This window comes from Ostrinia nubilalis, chromosome 3 (assembly GCF_963855985.1).
Source record: "Ostrinia nubilalis chromosome 3, ilOstNubi1.1, whole genome shotgun sequence".
Taxonomy (NCBI): domain Eukaryota; kingdom Metazoa; phylum Arthropoda; class Insecta; order Lepidoptera; family Crambidae; genus Ostrinia; species Ostrinia nubilalis.
In genome coordinates this window covers 16,720,288-16,739,436 of record NC_087090.1, presented here as the reverse complement: position 1 = coordinate 16,739,436, position 19,149 = coordinate 16,720,288, and the positions used below count along the sequence as shown (strand labels likewise).

General features: G+C 33.4%; 2 long non-coding RNA genes across 2 annotated transcripts; one reads left to right on the top strand and one right to left on the bottom strand.

Annotated features, from left to right (window-relative positions):
- Positions 1-10,052: 10,052 nt before the first annotated feature.
- LOC135088065 (uncharacterized) lies at positions 10,053-11,590 on the bottom strand. Its single transcript, XR_010260953.1, has 3 exons — positions 11,480-11,590; positions 10,772-10,863; positions 10,053-10,486 (listed from the first exon to the last, which is right to left on the bottom strand). It is a non-coding gene; the product is annotated as an uncharacterized LOC135088065 (long non-coding RNA).
- Positions 11,591-11,914: 324 nt separating this feature from the next.
- On the top strand, positions 11,915-14,481 carry LOC135088064 (uncharacterized). The gene is made up of 3 exons (XR_010260952.1): positions 11,915-12,173; positions 12,360-12,513; positions 13,888-14,481. It is a non-coding gene; the product is annotated as an uncharacterized LOC135088064 (long non-coding RNA).
- The last annotated feature ends 4,668 nt before the right edge of the window (positions 14,482-19,149 follow it).

The window sequence follows — 19,149 nt, the reverse complement described above, 5'->3', positions numbered from 1 at the left end:
AAAATAAAAAATACACGTGAAAGAATTATTTCGATACGTCAATTAGTTTCCAAGATATTGAATTTTAAAAGTGCGGGCGGCGGCCGGCCCGCCATTTTATGCGCGTGACGTCATATTACAACGACTGGCTCATATTTGTATGGGTGGAATCTTGCAAACTGAATTAAGACCCACTTCCAGGCAACCGATTAAGCTGAAATTTCGCAAACACATGTGATTTGGATGACCATGCAATATTATGATGACATGGAGCTGATCTGATGATGGACCTGGAAGGTGGCCATAGGAACTCTATAATAAAACGACTTAAATGCATCGAGTTTGGGCTCGTTCGTTTTGTATTGATGAGTATTTTAATTCTATATAGTAATCGGGGTCTAATGATGGACCTGGAAGGTAATTCGCAATAAAACGACACAATCGCATCAAGTTTGGGTTTGGTTCAATTTTAATTTCTGTGATGGGTCTGGGTGTTAATATGTATAATAAGTTTGTATTTACAAAAAAAAATGTATTTAAGTATGTTTATATCCGTTTTTAGTGAGCGGACGCTGTGAATGTACGTCACACGGGGTCACGTGACCGTCGGCGGGACTCAATATTTAAGCGAACTTTGAATGCCTATAAAATCATAACTACTGGGTATTTTTGAATGAAATAAAAACTAATGTATTTGTAAATGTAAAAGCTTAACTGTAACATAGGTTTCAAGTGATTTTGCATACCTAGTAACATTCTCAATTCTATGGTTTTCTAAATGTTTCATTTAAAATGCATTTAAAGCTGCATAGTTTACTTATCTTTGCTTTAAATCAGAAGTAAAAAAAACTACTGTCAGTGTCAATACTGTCAAATATTGACAAAAAAATACACAAACAAATATGAACATGTCTCCAACTTCCTCATTGGCCCTAGAGCAATTCCAAGTATACCATCAATAAAAGCCTAATTAGAGTCATCAAACCTCTCAGTCATTCAATTAGAGCCATTAGAACTTCATAACTATGAGTTGTTTTCTATGTGTAAGCTGAGGACACGTGTCTCCAGCTGACACATCTGTATCTTCGTAAATATTTATGCTACGATAATGTATTATACCTCAAAAATTACAGTCGAATCCAAATAGTAGGCTTTCGACTTTTCAAGACTTTAGCTCAAATACTGTTAAAACCACGATCAAAAAACTATGTGCGAGCTGGAGTACCGTGTCTCCAGCTTACACATCTGTATCTTCGTAAATATTTAAGCTACATCAATGTTTTATATCTCATAAATTAAAGTCGAATAAAAAAACCCGACTTCAATTCTTTCAAAGCTTTATTTCGAACCGTTTTCGAACTACGAACCGATACGTATGTGTAAGCTGGTGACACGTAACACACGGTGGATTATTAAAACCGTATAAGTTAGAGTTGCGTTTTAAAGATCAAATAATTCGTTATAATTGAAGTACACACGAGACATAATTTCAAATCTCTAGGCCTCTTAGTTTCAGAATTAAAAGCCAAAAACTATTTTCCCGCCAAATAATTCAAATAATATGGGTCGACTGCGACGTTGCCGTTCCGTGCGTCCACTAGAGCAGTCGAATTTGAACCTAAAAACTAGTACTGTTTGAATCATTTTTATTTGTAGTTTAAAACATTTAATTTCGATTATAAGAATTTTAGACTAGGAGCCGGCTGATTTCTGTATTGAGTACCTAATAACCTATAAAATATTTTGATAATAAGTTTTTATTTTGATCACAATGTTTTATTTAATCGAGGCAAAAACATTGCATCTATACTAATATTATAAATGTGAAAGTAACTTTGTCTTGCTTTCACGCCTAAATCACTGAACCGATTTTGATGAAATTTGGCATAGAAATGGTTGAGTCCCGGGAAAGGACGTAGGATAGATTTTATCCCAGTTTTTGAAATATGATAAAGATTTTCATCATTATCATATCATCTGAAAATTATAAATAACTTGAAAAAATCGAGTATTCGGGTAGCCCTAGTGATACTCTACCTCTGGGCTTCGGCTTGACAGTACTTTTTGGGTAACCTTGTACAGGTGAACAATGGTGGCGCCCCCTATCAATGTGTTTGGTGGGACAGTTCAGTTTAGTGGGTCTTTTATAGCTGAGACGGTTCATTGTTCAATACAATCAATTCTTTCCTCTCTATTATTTTAGGTGCCTTATGTACGTATAGATTACGCACATTCTTTTTATATGAACGTAAGGGTGGGATTTAGGGGGTCACAAAACCGGTTTTACCGAAACCCAAAAAAGAACTGTATTCAGACATGGCAAAACCAGGTTATTCTTGGAAATATAATAGCTAGAATGAAATACTAAAATAACAATCAAAAACGTTTTTATTCAGCTCGATTATTATCACAGATCAATTAACATTTTTAATAATTAAGGTAGATACACTTTACTAGAAATCCGATGATCTACGTTCTTGTCGGGTATCACTAATGAAATAAAATTCCTACTTCATAAAACTAATTAATCAGGTAAATTATTTATCACAGATCGATCAACTTTTAATAACCTAGGTAGGGTAAGGTGGGGCACAATGTTACACGGGGTACAATGTTACAATGCATATTTCTCCGTCCCTTTCTATTAGTTGTATGATGTTGGTATACACGTTTGTCAAGCTCATAAGAGCTGCTGAACTGAGCCGCTGAACATCATACAACTAATAGAAAGGGACGGAGAAATATGCATTGTAACATTGTACCCCGTGTAACATTGTGCCCCACCTTACCCTATACTTTACTGTGTAGTAGAATACTGGTGATCCACGGACGGGTCGGGGAGGTTTCCGGCTTTTTTTTTTTTGAAGGGACGCGCGCTGGTAGCTAGAGGAGCTTTTCCAGCTTCACCGGGCAGAGTGGCGAGTACAGAAGGTACTCTAGCCGTTTGGCGATCGTCGGTGCGCGTGCCGACGAGGCCGAGTGTGGGCTTCGCGAAGCGAAAGCGAAGACGTTCGCGATCGGGCCGTAGATTCCGGCTACTGGGACCGCAATTAACTGGGACAGTGGTCCCAGTCGCTGGATCGATAAAAATTAAATATTTTTCTTCCAGCGACTAGGTTCACTCATAGATAACTTAAAAAAAATATTATTCATTCCAAAATCGGTATCGTACTAAAAGGACAATGACCAAAAGTGGTCCAAATGTCCACCACTAATGAGACCTATATTGGCTTATGGTCCATTAAATAGAGATTAACTTTCAGTATGGGACGAAAAATAAATAAACTGTCAGTAAAAAGTTATGACTGTATGAAAAATTGTAGTAGTTTACGCGCTAATCTCAGGAACTACTGGTCCGATTTGAAAAATTCTTTTTGTTATGGATAGCCCATTTATCAAGGATGGTTTTAGGTTATACAGGGTGTTAGGTAAATGGGTATATGAGCCGACACTAGCACATGTTAACATGGTCATATAAATGGTATGGTGAAGTCAGAAAATTGATATCTTAATTTTAATTATTTTAATTTTCATACAAATCGGATTTTATAAAAAATATTTTGTATGAAAATTAAAAATATTAAAATGATAATATCAAATTTCTGACTTCACCATACCATTTATATGCCCATGTTAACATGGGCTAGTGTCGGCTTATATACCCATTTACCTAACACCCTGTATAACATCACCCTACAACCAATAGGGGCGGAGCAGCGACCACCCGACCATAATTCCAATATTGTTGTCTTTCTTCTGAGTTTTTTTTTCTTTTAGCGAGAATCTAACACGGCACACTAAGCGACATGACATAATATGCATAGATTAATCCGAAATGTGCGATGGATAGAATGATATCAAGAACATTAATTTTCAGATGAAAAGGTAAAAACATGACTTTTCATTCAGTCTTAAACTTTTTACTGACAGCATATTTTTGATTGCGGTTTGGTTATAATGAATCAGTATTTAGTAGACTATTTTACTACATAGGTGGTGGTTGACATTTGGACCACACTCCATACATTTTTGGTCATTGTCCTTTATGAATGGTCCCAGAAAAGTATTTAATTTTTACTGATCTGGCGATTGGGACCGCGGTCCTAGCTAGTTGATTGCGGTCCCAGTTGGCGGAAAGGTTTCCGCGGGTCGGGTATCACTCATCCATCAGAGATTCGTAAATCTAATTAATCTATTTAATTACCACAGATAAATCATATTTTACTAACTAAACTTAGGTACATACATACAACATAGTTACACATGACTAATATTACAGTGATCGGTCGGGTCTAATATCATCACAGTCATCACTCATTAAATATAAAACTATACTTAATTTAGAGACAAAATAAATATTTAAGGAACTTTACCCCTAAAATAACAATTACTGAGTTTCTTGCGCTGCTTCTTCTCAGCACTGACCCATTTATTGTCCCGAAGCAGTGGTAGGGTTAATATTGGGACGTGTAAAAGCGCTTTTTTAAAGCCTATTTGCAAAAATAAATGAATTTTATGAATTTTTTTAAATTTTATTTTTTTTATTTTATTATTTCGTAAAGCTTATAATCAGTTCAATTATTATCACAGATCAATCATCATTTAAAAATTTAAGTAGGTACACTTTGCGTATAGAAATCTGGTGATCCAAATTCTTATCGGGTATCACTGATCACTTATTCAATAAAAAATATAATTTGAAGACAAATTATAATATAAGGAACTTTAACACTAAAGTAACAATCAATATACTTCGTAAAACTAATTAATCAGTTCAATTAATATCACACATCGATCAACTTTTAATAACTTAGTAGGCACACTTTACTTATTGAAATGTGGTGATCCACGTTCTTATCGGGTATCACTCATCACTTATTCAATAAAAAATATAATTTTAACATAAGGAACTTTGCCACTAAAATTTAATAACAATCAATATACCTACCTCTTAAAACTAATTAATCAGGTACCTATACTTTACTGTGCTTTACTGTGTAAAAGAATACAGGTGATCCACGGTCGGGTCGGGTATCACTTATCACTCTCTTAGTAAATCTAATTAATCAATTTCATTATCACAGATAAATCAAAAGGACATCATCCACGTTTCATATATTTTTGGTCCAAAATCAAAAGTGCCGGCCAACAAAAAAAAGTGCTGTATTCTGACAGAATACGTTTGCCTTAGCATTTGTTACTATGGCACCAAAGCCGTAGCTCCACTGTGCGTCGAGTATTTGAGATCTAAAAGTCATCGACTATTCATACATTTTTTGTTCAAAATCAAAAGTGTCGGCCAATAAAAAAAAAGTGCTGTATTCTGACAGAATACGTCCGCCTTAGCATTTGTTACTATGGCACCAAAGCTGTAGCACCACTGTGCGTCGAGTATTTGAGATCTAAAATTCATCGACGATTCATACATTTTTTGTTCAAAATCAAAAATGTCGGCCAATAAAAAAAAAGTCCTGTATTCTGACAGAATACGTCCGCCTTAGCATTTGTTACTATGACACCAAAGCTGTAGCACCACTGTGCGTCGTAGTATTTGAGATCAAAGTCAGTCGTTTCATATATTTTTAGAACTCAAATACCACGATGCACAGTGGTGCTACAGCTTTGGTGCCATAGTAATAAATGCTAAGGCGGACGTATTCTATCAGAATACAGCACTTTTATTTTTTGGCCGGCACTTTTGATTTTGGACCAAAATGGATGATGTCCTTTAATAACTTAACATAGGTACCTACATAATTAATACAGTGTGAGTCACGTTAAAGTGTACATATGAAAATAGATGAAACTAGACCTATTTTTATCGACAAAAAAGAGGTCAAAAATTTTTGGAGATTTTTTTAAATTTTTTATAGAATTTTTTTTCTTCCAATTACTTATTGTAAAGAAAACGTAATAACTTTTAAACTAAGCGGTATATCCTGATAAAATAAACACAGTAATAATGCTAAATAACAAGCGATACTAAAAAAATACATAAAATACACAAAAAAGGCCAACAAATAATAAAAAATGATACTTTTTAAAAAAAATCTGCTTTTAAATTCGTGTTTTTTTGGTTATTTGATAAATTTCTCCAAAAAATGCCCATATAACCGGTGGTTTTTATTACTTTGTATTATTCTCTATCGTAATACCTTCGTAAAACCAAAAATCGCATGTCTCTATCCCTATCACAACGTTTGCAATGATCGTTTGAATTAAGCCTCTCCGGGCGCGCCATTCAACGCTTCGTTAACAACGAAACTGAAAATGGCTCTAGATTTGTAATTTTGATAAAGACAAGTTAGATTTCAAATAAAAACAAAATATTTCGAAGTAAAATAAGCATTTAAGTTAAATTAAAGTTGTCTCTACCTGTAGCGGAGAATAATGTTGTGGCAGGCCTTTGTTCAAACGATCATAGCAAATGTTGTGATAGGGATAGAGACATGCGATTTTTGGTTTTACGAAGATAATACGATAGAGAATAATACAAAGTAATAAAAACCACCGGTTATAGGGGCATTTTTTGGAGAAATTTATCAAATAACCAAAAAACACGAATTTAAAAGCAGATTTTTTTCAAAAAGTATCATTTTTTATTATTTGTTGGCCTTTTTTGTGTATTTTTATGTATTTTTTAGTATTGCCTGTTATTTAGCATTATTACTGTTTTTATTTTATCAGGATATACCGCTTAGTTTAAAATTTATTACGTTTTCTTTACAATAAGTAATTGGAAGAAAAAAAATTCTATAAAAAATAAAAAAAAACATCTCAAAAAAATTTTGACCTCTTTTTTTGTCGATAAAAATAAGTCTAGTTTCATCTATTTTCATATGTACACTTTAACGTGACTCACACTGTATAGCTACACACATTACTAATAATACAGTGAACATTGGTCAGGGCTAGTATCACTCATCACAGTCATCACTTAATATTAAAATATTTCTTAAAACTAATTAATGAATTATGACAGTACAGAAGTAACCTATCATACTTGATTAAAATATTTATAATAATAACCAGATCTTATATTTTCAGTTGTATTTTAATTTATAGAATAAATAACGCAGTGAGGTAATACTTTAGTACTACTACTTTGCTTTTCGATTGTCATTTCTAGATCATCATAAGTAAGCCATTCTGATTCTCCTACATTGCAGTGAACTCTGTAGTGTTTTTTAAATTCTAAAAACTCGATCACACATGGATTATTGAACGTTTTGTCAAAAAAAGTTAAATTGTGGGGAAATTTTTGGAGTTCGCATTTTATGCTTCTTTCGGCATCTGGAGAATTTAGCTCAATAGCAATGAATTGTGAAAATTGATATATGTAAAAATTGTACCCGTCACAACATTTTTCTGTGCACTTGTACATTTGTGTCATGCACTCAAGTGCAGCTTTCTCTAAAACCTGTGGCCCCGATTCAAGTATTAACTCAATATTGATGGGTACAAACCCTGTACATCTTTTAATACTCGAGTTGTTTACAGTGCACAGAAAATCTGTACAGTTTTTTGTCCATGTCGTTTTACAATAGCTGTAACTAAGATATTTATCTATGATGTAAGTTACGTTGCATTCACAGTTTACTGTTGAAGATTCAAATTTGAAGTGTAAGTTTAATAGATTATTCCTAATATCTTCAATGTCCGGCCGATTTAAAATCAAAGAAATAATTAAATTAGAAAAAAGGTCACTACTACTTTTAAAAACCTGTAGTATATTTTTCTTTATAGTGCATATTACTGCAAACAGATGAGCAACACTGTCAAACGCACAAGTGTTATATATACAAAAAGAACCGCTAATGTTGGAGCCATTCTTCAGTAAAGTTATATCGTGAGGTTTTAATGACATTGATATTTCTTTTTCTTCGAACTGGCTTTCATGTTGTTTAGGGGTTTCAATGAAAATTTCTGGTAATAAATAATCAATAATGTCATTTTCTTTTTCTTTTTCATTTTCTTTTATTCGTTTTATAGTTTTACACTTTTTTTTTGCGTACCCTCTCCAGTTTTCTATATATGATGGCTTATTTGAAAAAATTGAATCTTGTGAAAACGAATCGCGGTCTGTGTTTTTTCTTTTTTTTTGGCGAGATCGTGCTGTCGTTTTGCTTTTAGGTTCAAAAGAACTACTTATTTTTGGAATATTTTTTTTGTTCATATTTGTTAACGCTAGCTTTACTTCACCGGAAATATAATTAAAATGTCGCATCAGAAATAAATCGATTCGTACGCGGTTATTATTTAAAAGCAAACATTTGATATTTTTGAAATAGCTTTCTGAATTGCTAGATGACGGTCTTGTTTTATTGGAACTTTTTTAATAAACGCGTCAGTAATTTTATTAAATCAGGGAAAAAGTATGGATTGGGATGTTTGCTGTCTTTGTCTTCTGTTAGATCGATATAAAGTTTTTCTTTGGCAACCTCGTCTAAAAACCATAAGTCTAATAAGGATTCTGAATTTATTTCGTCATCTTCATTGTTATTAATTATATCTGATGGAGTTGAGTCGATAATTATATCATGTTTTTCGGAATCATGTATTTGGTTTAAGGTCTCAATAGCTTTTTGACATCGATTGCTTTCGAAATTGTTCAACGCAATGATAATAATGCTGGTTAAAATCTTTTTCACTACTTTATATTCTGAGCTGTTTTTAATTGAAATTATACATTTGATATAAAAGTACTTAACATGTGTTTCAACGGTATCAAAAATCTTTTGATCGTGTAAAGTTTTGATAAAATGAGAGGTGTCCAGTCGCAAAAATGATTTTGGAAATTCTGCATCTATTACGCCTTCTAAAATTTTGAAACAATTTTGCAAATAATGTTCAGTACTTGTAAATTGTGTGAATGTCTCCACTAAGGCTTTTATCAGGGCACTTGAATCATCTGTCACAATTTCGTCAGGGTATTTTGGTAGACTTTTTTTCCACGTTTGCAGCCAAGTTGCTATTGTTTCCGCCGTATGAGACGTAGAAATCATTTGGCAGAGTGGTACACTGCTGCCAAAATCATTATATGCCATAATTATATATAAGAACAAATGTTTTTTCTTCATATTTTTAATAAAATCATTAACTTGTGGTGGACGTAACATTTTGAATATCGATCCAGTAGCATCTAAAGAAATAACAATTCTATTCACTTGTTCTAAATATTTTTTAAAAAAAGTTATTTGTAAATTGTTCCAATAATATAAAATAAATGGGCACAATGATATATATTTTATAAAATGTTTGAAAGGAGGTGTCTCACTCATTATCCATAACGACAGTAAAACATTATCGTGAAATAAGCTCTGTGATTTATCTCTTTTTTTCAACTGTCTTAGTGCATTTACACTTGGCAAAAAATAAGGCGAGTCAGAGTTGGTTTGACATATAGTATCATTCGCTAGTGAATTTCTTACTTCAATTGCACTTTTTTCTGACAATTGTTTTGCTAGTGTTTGTGATTTATAACCTGTCATTCTATACCTTTTATTTGAACTGTGCTTAACATCTGGATTTCTGTGTCTAATGATACATTGCATTTCTGTAAAATTTTCTGTCTTATTTTTCATGATTATTTCAATTTTAGCTTTACACTCACTATAATTACAACGACCTTTGCAAACAACAACTGTTTTATCTATTACCTGTTTTACAATATTGGATTTAAACACCCAAAAGCAATTTAATTTTGTATTTTTCCATATGATTTCTCTAACAAAATCCGTCCATTTATTTTTTTGCAGCGATCGTCGCCTTTGAAATAAGCTGCCAGAGGAATCTGATCGTTTCGTTATATATATTATAGGTTCAATCTTTTTCCAAAAATGTGAGTCAACATAAAAGTTAAAAGATTCATATGCATCAGTCTGGTTTGTATAATCACTATCGTCTTCATTTTGATTTAGTACTGTGCTTAAGTTATCTGATCTTGATTCTGAGTCAGAAAATTGAGAAACTTGAGAAAGAGGTTTGTTAACATCATTATCAAAGAAGTAATTATAGTTTTTTTTTAACGAACAATAAATTGCTTTGCACGACAAACGATACTTAAAAGCATCTTGAAGATCGGAGTATAAAGCGCGGTTTTCTTTATTATTGGGAGGTACAAAATTTCCTATCCTACTTTTATATTTTTGGAAAACTTGTCTTTGTTGCTCCAGGTCTACACTTAGCTTTCGACCCCGATGTTTTCCTAAAGACTTATTATTCCTAGCTAATAGAATCAACAAAGTTATAAAAAAAAATGATAATACAATACAATATAACAAAAGCGGCAGAAACATTTTAAAAAAATAATGTAACTAAAATTACAGAATAAAAACTAACAACATGAATTGTAATAAAAACTCGTAAATCATTCTTAATTAATGGACTAATCTTGTTATTTTACTTGCTTGACTGTTTTCACTGCGAAGTGCACCATGACAAAAAGGCGTCTCATAGTATCTTCATCCATAAGAAAATCAGCAAACATCAGAAAGTAGTTATGGATCTGTAATAATATCCAACATTAAAATCATATAAAACTATTAACGAATATAAAAAAACGGTCACTACAATTTATTATTAAAACTGGGCTGCATTAAGAGGGTTAGTCTATTTTGTGGCTAATCACTCACATGACTGTCCTTGGAGACTACATTCCCCAAAAAAAGTAGTTATCATTAGACCTGACATCATTAGGTTGCATTGTCATCTGAGTTACATTTATGTACAGTCGAATTCATAAATAATATGACAGTTTTCTTTGAATATTAATAATTGAAATTGGTCATACCTTAAAACTCTCGCAACTTTTCCACGGACATGATTATTTGTAGCCTTATTGTTGTCAATCTACCTCCGGTGTCAGTAGCTTATTTGAGTCACCTGTATAATCATAATTAAAAATAAGTGTTTCTTCTGTTACCTTATTCAATATTTTGGTAATATCTAGCACAGTAGGTAGGTACTTAAAAGTACCGAACTTAATACTGAATGAACTAAAAGATCAAGAGAAAATCCTAAGAAAAGTCAATATTATTTGTTTTTACAAGAAATATTATTATGGTAATACAATTATTGCTTGCTTTTTTTTTTAATTTTCACAGTTTGAGTTACACAATAATTACCTACCTACAATGGTAGTGCTGACTGCTGAAAGTCTTTCTAAATAAGTAGTATTTCTCAATAATATTAACTATCGAATGTAAATCTGTACAAGTTCCCCTTTAACTGACATTCTACTATCAGTACTTGCTAGAGTTACATATTAAAATAATTTGAAAATTATAAAAGAGAAAAATATTATAAATAGAGAAAATTATAAAGGAAGAGCAGTCGCCGGCCCGGTAATCCCGGAATTCCCGCCTTAGGCAGTTCGATTTTTTCAAGTTATTTATAATTTTCAAATTAGTTGTAATCAAGAGATGCAAATCTTAACGCTAAAAATTAAATAATTACCTACCTACCTACATTAAAATAATTTTCAATTAATTCCACTTACCGTAGCTCATGGCCGTAGCTCGTCAGTGTGACAAAGGAATTTATTGACAATTTAAAGTCAGTTTTAATTAAAATGTCTGTACAATTCGTCCTTCGTTTGAAACACATTAAAAAAAACTGATGTTTAGGATTATTATTATGTAGTTTAGAATCCATCTAAAATATCACAAGTCACAAATACGATAAATCCAATGTGTTGTGTGAACTTGTGTTTGTTTGACTTTGTAAAAAAAATTTTTTTTTTTTTTTTTTTTTTAATATAGTTTTTCACGGCTCTGGGTGCAAGCCCTTTTAAGCCAGTCTTTGAAGTCCGTTGAACTCAGTGAAGTGAAGTGTCAAACACAGATGTGATGTCTCAAAGAATTGTTTGAATTTGAGACATCACATCTGTGTTTGACACTTCACTTCACTGAGTTCACTGCACTGATGATTCCAACTGATTCACTGATTTTCTCTTGTCAAATAGTTCCCAGAGTTGAAACCACGAAAGTATATAAGGGTTTGAAAAGTTTCGGATCCTTCAGGAGCTCGTCCAACGTCTCTGGTACACGTTCACAAATAGATTGAAGGTCATCGATCATGACCAGTCTCTGAACTCCAAAACTTCTACATTTCAAGATTATGTGTTCTAAATCAGCAAGCTCTTCATTGCAATATGTACATTCAGGGCTCGGGATCAAGTTGAGCCTCTTCAGGTGAGTGGGAGCGTGGCAATGGCCAAATCTCAGCCTATTTATGATGGTTATAAACTTCCTGTTATCTATATTCTCATTCCTCCGATGGTACCAAGGTTTGGCGGGCGGGCTTCCTTGGATCTTAGCATACCATTTTCCCTTTTCCATACTAGTAATTGTCCAGTACTCATGCCATATCTTTTTCAGGTCTTGACTGATTGCGGCTTGATAGTCAGTGTGAGGTAACTTCAACAACGTAGAATGATCAACATCAAAGCCATTCCTTGCAGCCAGATCAACAATTTCATTCCCCCTGATGCCACGGTGCGATGGTACCCAAAGGAAGAGCAGTGTCTTACCAGTAAGTCTATATATGTTATTAATTAATTTCTTAATATCATAAATTATATAATTCAAATTATATTTACAAGAGTTATTTTCCAGAGCTAGTAATACACTTTTAGAGTCAGTTAGAATAATAATATTGTCAGATGGTGGATTACATGTACAGATATGTTTAAGTGCTAAGAGGATAGCATAACTTTCTGCAGTAAAGATACTACAGTGGCTTTCAATTTTATGACTTTGAGTAAGTTTAAGTTGTGGATCATAAAATGCAGAGGTTACACTATTCTCTTTCTTTGAACCATCTGTGTACACTTTATAATAAGACTTATTTAGAAATTTATTAAGATCAATTTGATTGGAGATCTTTTCTCTTAAGATAGTGAAATTTTTTACAACAAGATCTTCATAATTAACTTTATACATGGGCCATGGCTTATCTTTATACATATTTACAGTGAGAGACTCAATATACAATGCAATTCTTAGTAAGGCTGGAGTGCGTCCAGATATTAACTCATTACCTGTAATTGGAGGAGGAGGAGTAGAGCACATTTGGGATGATAAGGGAGGCATGATTCTATCTAGTACTGGTTTGTTGGTTGAAGTTATTAGTTTAAGGCAAAAATTTGCTGTTAGTTGAATACGTCTCAGTACTAAAGGTGGAATGCATGTTTCACATTGCATAGCAATGATAGGAGTTGAACACATAGCTCCTGTTATTATTCTGAGTGCTTTATTCTGAATAACATCTAATTTTTTTAGTAGGGTTGGGCTACAGTTCATATATGCCAAAGTACTATAGTCGAAATGACTACGTACTAAACTCTTGTATAACATTGATAAAATCTTGGGATCAGAGCCCCAACTTACACCAGCTAGTGAACGCAATATGTTTAAAGCCTTAGAAGAGTTGCGAATTAGAAGCTTGATATGACTTTCAAATGTGAGTTTTTTATCTAGACACACTCCTAAAAACTTTTTTTCCTGAATCCATGGAAGAGGATTATTATTGTAATAAATAGTAGAATTACAGTCATTATACTTTTTCGAGAATAGCATAGCGCCGCTCTTATTGGGACTAATATCAAGTTTTAATTTACCAGAGTAAAAATTATGAATTTCAACTAAAGCTAGGTTTAGATTATGCACAGCAGTGTTTACATTCTTATTTACAGTATAAATTAATAAATCATCAGCAAATTGTAAAAATTTTATATCCCTTTGTGCTAAATACTTATTAATTTGACTGGTGTATAAATTGTACAATAATGGCGAAATCGTAGCACCCTGCATTGTGCCTTTATATACATATCCGGGTCCATGAATAATATTATTAAATTTTATATACATTATTCTTTTGTACAAAAAATTGAAAATCCATTTGCAGACTACCCCGGGTACTCCAATATCACATAAGATGGCTATTAAAATTGAGGGGACCACGTTATCGAACGCGCCCTGTACATCAAGGAAGACACAAGCTGTTGCAGAGTGACCGTCAAGAGAATTCCTAACATCTGAGACCAATGCTGTAAAACTTTCTGCTGCACTTCGGCCTTTCCTAAATCCGAATTGTTCATTTGGTAAGATATTATTTGATTCGACATAATAATCTAATCTTGTCTTTAACATGCACTCAAATACTTTACCTATACATGAGGACAGAGAAATTGGTCGATAAGAGTTACAGTCATCAGGAGGCTTATCTGGTTTAAGTATAGGAATGACACATTGAGTCTTCCATGAGTCTGGTATGACCTGTGTTTGCCATAGTAAATTAAAAATGTAGAGTAAAAGTTTTTTGGCATTAATATGTAGGCGACGAATAACTTCATAAGGAATATTGTCTAAACCAGGAGTAGTGTTCCTACGAGACTGCAGAGCAGTCATAAACTCTTCCCAAGAAAAATGTTGAGACAAAAAAGCTGCTTTTTCATCACCAATTTGAGAGAAATATGTTTGCAATAATGAATTATTTACTTGTTTTTCAGGAGGAGAAAGAGGAGAATATTTCTCAAAAAAAGAGGGAATCCATTCATCATTCTTCGGCAGTTTGGGAATTGAAACACGCTTAAACCTCTTCATATAGTTCCATACTGTACTAACAGGAGTATATCTATTAAAAGATTCACATAAAGATTTCCATCCAGTTTTCTTTTTTTCCTTAAGAGTTAGTTTTTTAGCAGCATCCAATTTTTTATATGCAATGTAGTTGTCAATGCTTGGATTACGTCTATAAAAATTTAAAGCATCTTTACTCTTTTTAACTGCACTATTACACTCATCATCCCACCAAGGTACAGGCTTTTTCATTATATTGGGAGAGGTTTTGACTACTTTAGGTACGCATTTGTCTCTAATACTAATTAAATTATTATAAAAATCGTCATAAATTATTAATGGATCTGTATTATCTAAATTAATATTAACTACCATGTTTTCTGTTTCAGTATGAAATTTAAACCAATCAGCTTTATTGTAAATAAATTTGTGTACTGGTTCACCTATCTGATATTTATCAACAGAAGTCTGAATATCTGTTACAGTGGGATAGTGATAACTTCCCATTGGATCATCATAGACTTTCCAATCACATAATGGAGCTACTGAAGGGCTGACACATGTTACATCAATAGCCGAAGGATTATGAACAGATCTACCAACAGTGGTTGGCGCCCCTGAGTTGAGGATACAGAGGTCGCTCTCGTCAAATATATTGTAAACTTCATTACCTCGACCGTTACTAGTAGCACAGCCGAATGCGATGTGGTGAGCATTAATATCACCTGATAGCAAAAGTGGCTTAGGTAGTAAGTTAATAATGTGTTTCAGTTTGCTACCATTGAATCTTGATCTATTTTCTTTAGGTGGTGGACAATATATACATAGAATACTTAAATTACCTATGCCAGTTCGCAGATTAATAGCTACAGGTTGTAGAAAATCATAAAAGGGAAGCTCTATTACTGAATATTTCAAAGTGTCTTTGACTAGGATGGCGACTCCACCCCGGCCTTCTTTTTCTTTACCTATTTTACTAATTAGATTGTAATTATGAATACGAAAAGAACTGTTTTCTTTCAACCATGTTTCGTTTAACAAACATATATCAATATCATTATCAATCAAAAATTTTATAAGTAATGGCTTTTTGTTAATAACACCTTCGACGTTAAATTGAGAGATTCTTATGAAACTTTTATCCATTTAAAGCCCTTTGAAACTTTTTATAAGAATTTCCTGTATAATAGAACTATTAACTGCCCTCGTTTCATTGCCAATAGCGACAAGGGCGCCTACAAGGCCCTTGCGAATAAAATCATTGTTTAATATTTCATCTATTAATTGTTCATTGGTAAGTGGTTCTTTTTCTTTAACTTCCATCGAGTTAGTTGAAGTGGAAGAGGTCGCTGTTGAAACAGAGCTAGCTTGTGGCTTCCTTGATGCAATAGATTTTAAGTTAGTTTTAGGAGCAGCCAATAGAGGAAACTCGCTTATGTAATTTTTGATAACTGGGCTACTCTTAGTAGCCGCAGCACTGCTGGAGACCATATTAGCGTAAGTTAATTTATTTTTTTTATCTTCCATTTTTTGTTTTTTGACAGGACAGTCCCGTGAAATCGCAAGATGAGCTCCTTGACAGTTTATGCATTTGGCTATTTTATTCGAAGTACATTCAGAAAAATGATGTTCTTCAGAACATATTGAGCATTTTTGCACAGATTTACAAATTTTAGCACCATGGTTGAATTTGAAACACTTAAAGCATTGCAACAATGGAGCGTTGTATGGGAATACTCTGAACCTGAAAAGGTCTAGATACACATGTTCGGGTAACACGGTTGATAAAAATGTGATAGACACAGATTGAAAGGGCTTTATGTCGCCGTTGTCTTTTTTGGTGAACCTACGCACACCTATGATCTCGTAAGATGACGAGAGTTTCTTAAAAAGTTCCTCATTGCTGATACTAGTGGGTACAAAGCGAAGCACGCCGACTGTTTCTACTGCTGTGGCTGGGATGTATGCCTTGAGTTGATGTTTGGTTAGGAAGGGATCGTTTTTCAGGAAGTTATTGGCATTACTAGACTGGGAAAATGTGACACATATTTTATTGGCGTTAATTCTTTTAAGATTGGTAATGCCCTTGATTTCATTTTTGAAAAGGTTGGTAGTCAGGATGGGATTGTTGTTCCCGATCTTCTCATTCTCTTTCGTGCTTTCCACAAATACAGAAAACTCGCCACTCACCGTGTTCTCCGCGAAAAGCCTTCTATACCCTGGTTTTACGTACGGTTTGTAGAAATCTTCATCTGCACTCGTATAGGTGTGATCTCTATTTGGTGCCTTCCTTTTTTCCTTGCCCCTGGGCGGGTCCTTACCGTCCCCGTCCGGCATAGTCGAGTTTTAAGTTGACTTAACGACTTCCAATAGATAGATAACTATTTATAACACAGAAAGAGAAAAATACAAAATTGGCTTCAAAAATCGCGCCTAGTGCGTTCAAAAGCCCGCCAAAAAGTCCTTGTAAAAAAAAAACTGTTTCCAGTGTTGCCAGTAGGGTCTTGTCAGAAATTACCAGAAATAGAAAAAAAAAGTAACCCTCACACGTGCGATTGATATTATTATCATATTGATTCATAAAGCTAACTACTAACAACTTTCATCTTCGACTCTTATCTTACCAATCAGCCAAAATTCATACAAAGTGTTAAAATTAATTGGAAATCATCAACATTTTGAGTGTCACGTTTCAATTTAAATAATTTGTAAATTGACACTATTAATATTTTTTTACTGAATCCCAACTATATAATATTATAAATGCGAAAGTAACTCTGTCTGTCTGTCTGTCTGTCTGTCTGTTACGCTTTCCCGCTTAAACCTCGCAACCGATTTTGATGAAATTTGGCATAGAGATAGTTTGAGTCCCGGGAAAGAACATAGGATAGTTTTTATCCCGGTTTTTGAAACAGGGACGCGCGCGATAAAGTTTTTCTGTGACAGACAAAATTCCACGCGGGCGAAGCCGCGGGCGGAAAGCTAGTAACCTGTAAAAGTTAATTCTACAAATTCCGAAAAATCACCTAAAAGTAACCTTTTCATTAGTGTAACCTAAAAGTAACCAAAGCAGTTCAAAAATCAGCTAAAAGGTTACAAAAGTAACCTTCTGGCAACACTGACTGTTTCTCAATATTGCAGTCAACTGTCATCTTTTTTTTTAATACAAGTTTTACGGCTATGGATATAGATCCTTACGGCCAATTCTGTGCAAATGCCATAAAGTTAATATTCCTTCCGAAGGAATATTAACTTTATGGCAAATGCTGTACAAAATGCTGTGTTTCGTCTATTTTGTGATGTCTTAGTAGTGATTGTGATTTGTGATGTTAATATTGTTAATTTTTTTTTTTTCAACAAAAGAAGAAGAATTCAATGAGGGCTTTCGCGATTGGAAAATCCTGAAAGTGCTTCATGAGCTCTATCAAACGGTTCAAACGGTATTAATAATAGGTTACAGAATAAACTGGATCTATCCGAAACTTCAATGTTTCCTTCTTCCATACATTTAGTACTACTACCACAGTCATGATGACACTCATCTCTTGACAATATTATAGCAAGTAAAGCCTAAAACCAATGTTTTTCATTAATAATTTAAAATAAGAATACAATTTACGAGTTTATTTTAAGTATTTATTATTAAATTAAAAAAATTACACTTCTAAGTAATATTGTGTGTCTGGCATACATTTAGTATGGAAGCTGGAAACATTAAATTTTCAGATAGATCCAGTTTATTCTGTAACTTATTATTGGTACCGTTTGAAAGAGCTCATTAAGCACTTTCAGGATCAGTAACCAGTTTTTTTAATATCTTGTATAGTTAAGAAATAATCGAGTGAGATCACTTAACGTTTCCACCCTGTATAGTTGTTGCCCATTTTTGCCACTTGACGTGGCAGAATCGTGGGACTTCACGGTATTTAAATAAAAATTAAAGTGGTTGCGTTTAGAAACGCCACAAATATTTGAGTCTTTGGAAACAAGTTCGTTATTATACTTGTATATTAAAATATAATTTTGTTTTACCTAGCTTTTTCTTATTAATAAAATATAGGTTATTAAGTACTCAATACAGAAATCAGCCGGCTCCTAGTCTAAAATTCTTATAATCGAAATTAAATGATTTAAACTACAAATAAAAATGATTCAAACGGTAGTAGTTTTTAGGTTCAAATTCGACTGCTCTAGTGGACGCACGGAACGGCAACGTCGCAGTCGACCCATATTATTTGAATTATTTGGCGGGAAAATAGTTTTTGGCTTTTAATTCTGAAACTAAGAGGCCTAGAGATTTGAAATTATGTCTCGTGTGTACTTCAATTATAACGAATTATTTGATCTTTAAAACGCAACTCTAACTTATACGGTTTTAATAATCCACCGTGTGTTACGTGTCACCAGCTTACACATACGTATCGGTTCGTAGTTCGAAAACGGTTCGAAATAAAGCTTTGAAAGAATTGAAGTCGGGTTTTTTTATTCGACTTTAATTTATGAGATATAAAACATTGATGTAGCTTAAATATTTACGAAGATACAGATGTGTAAGCTGGAGACACGGTACTCCAGCTCGCACATAGTT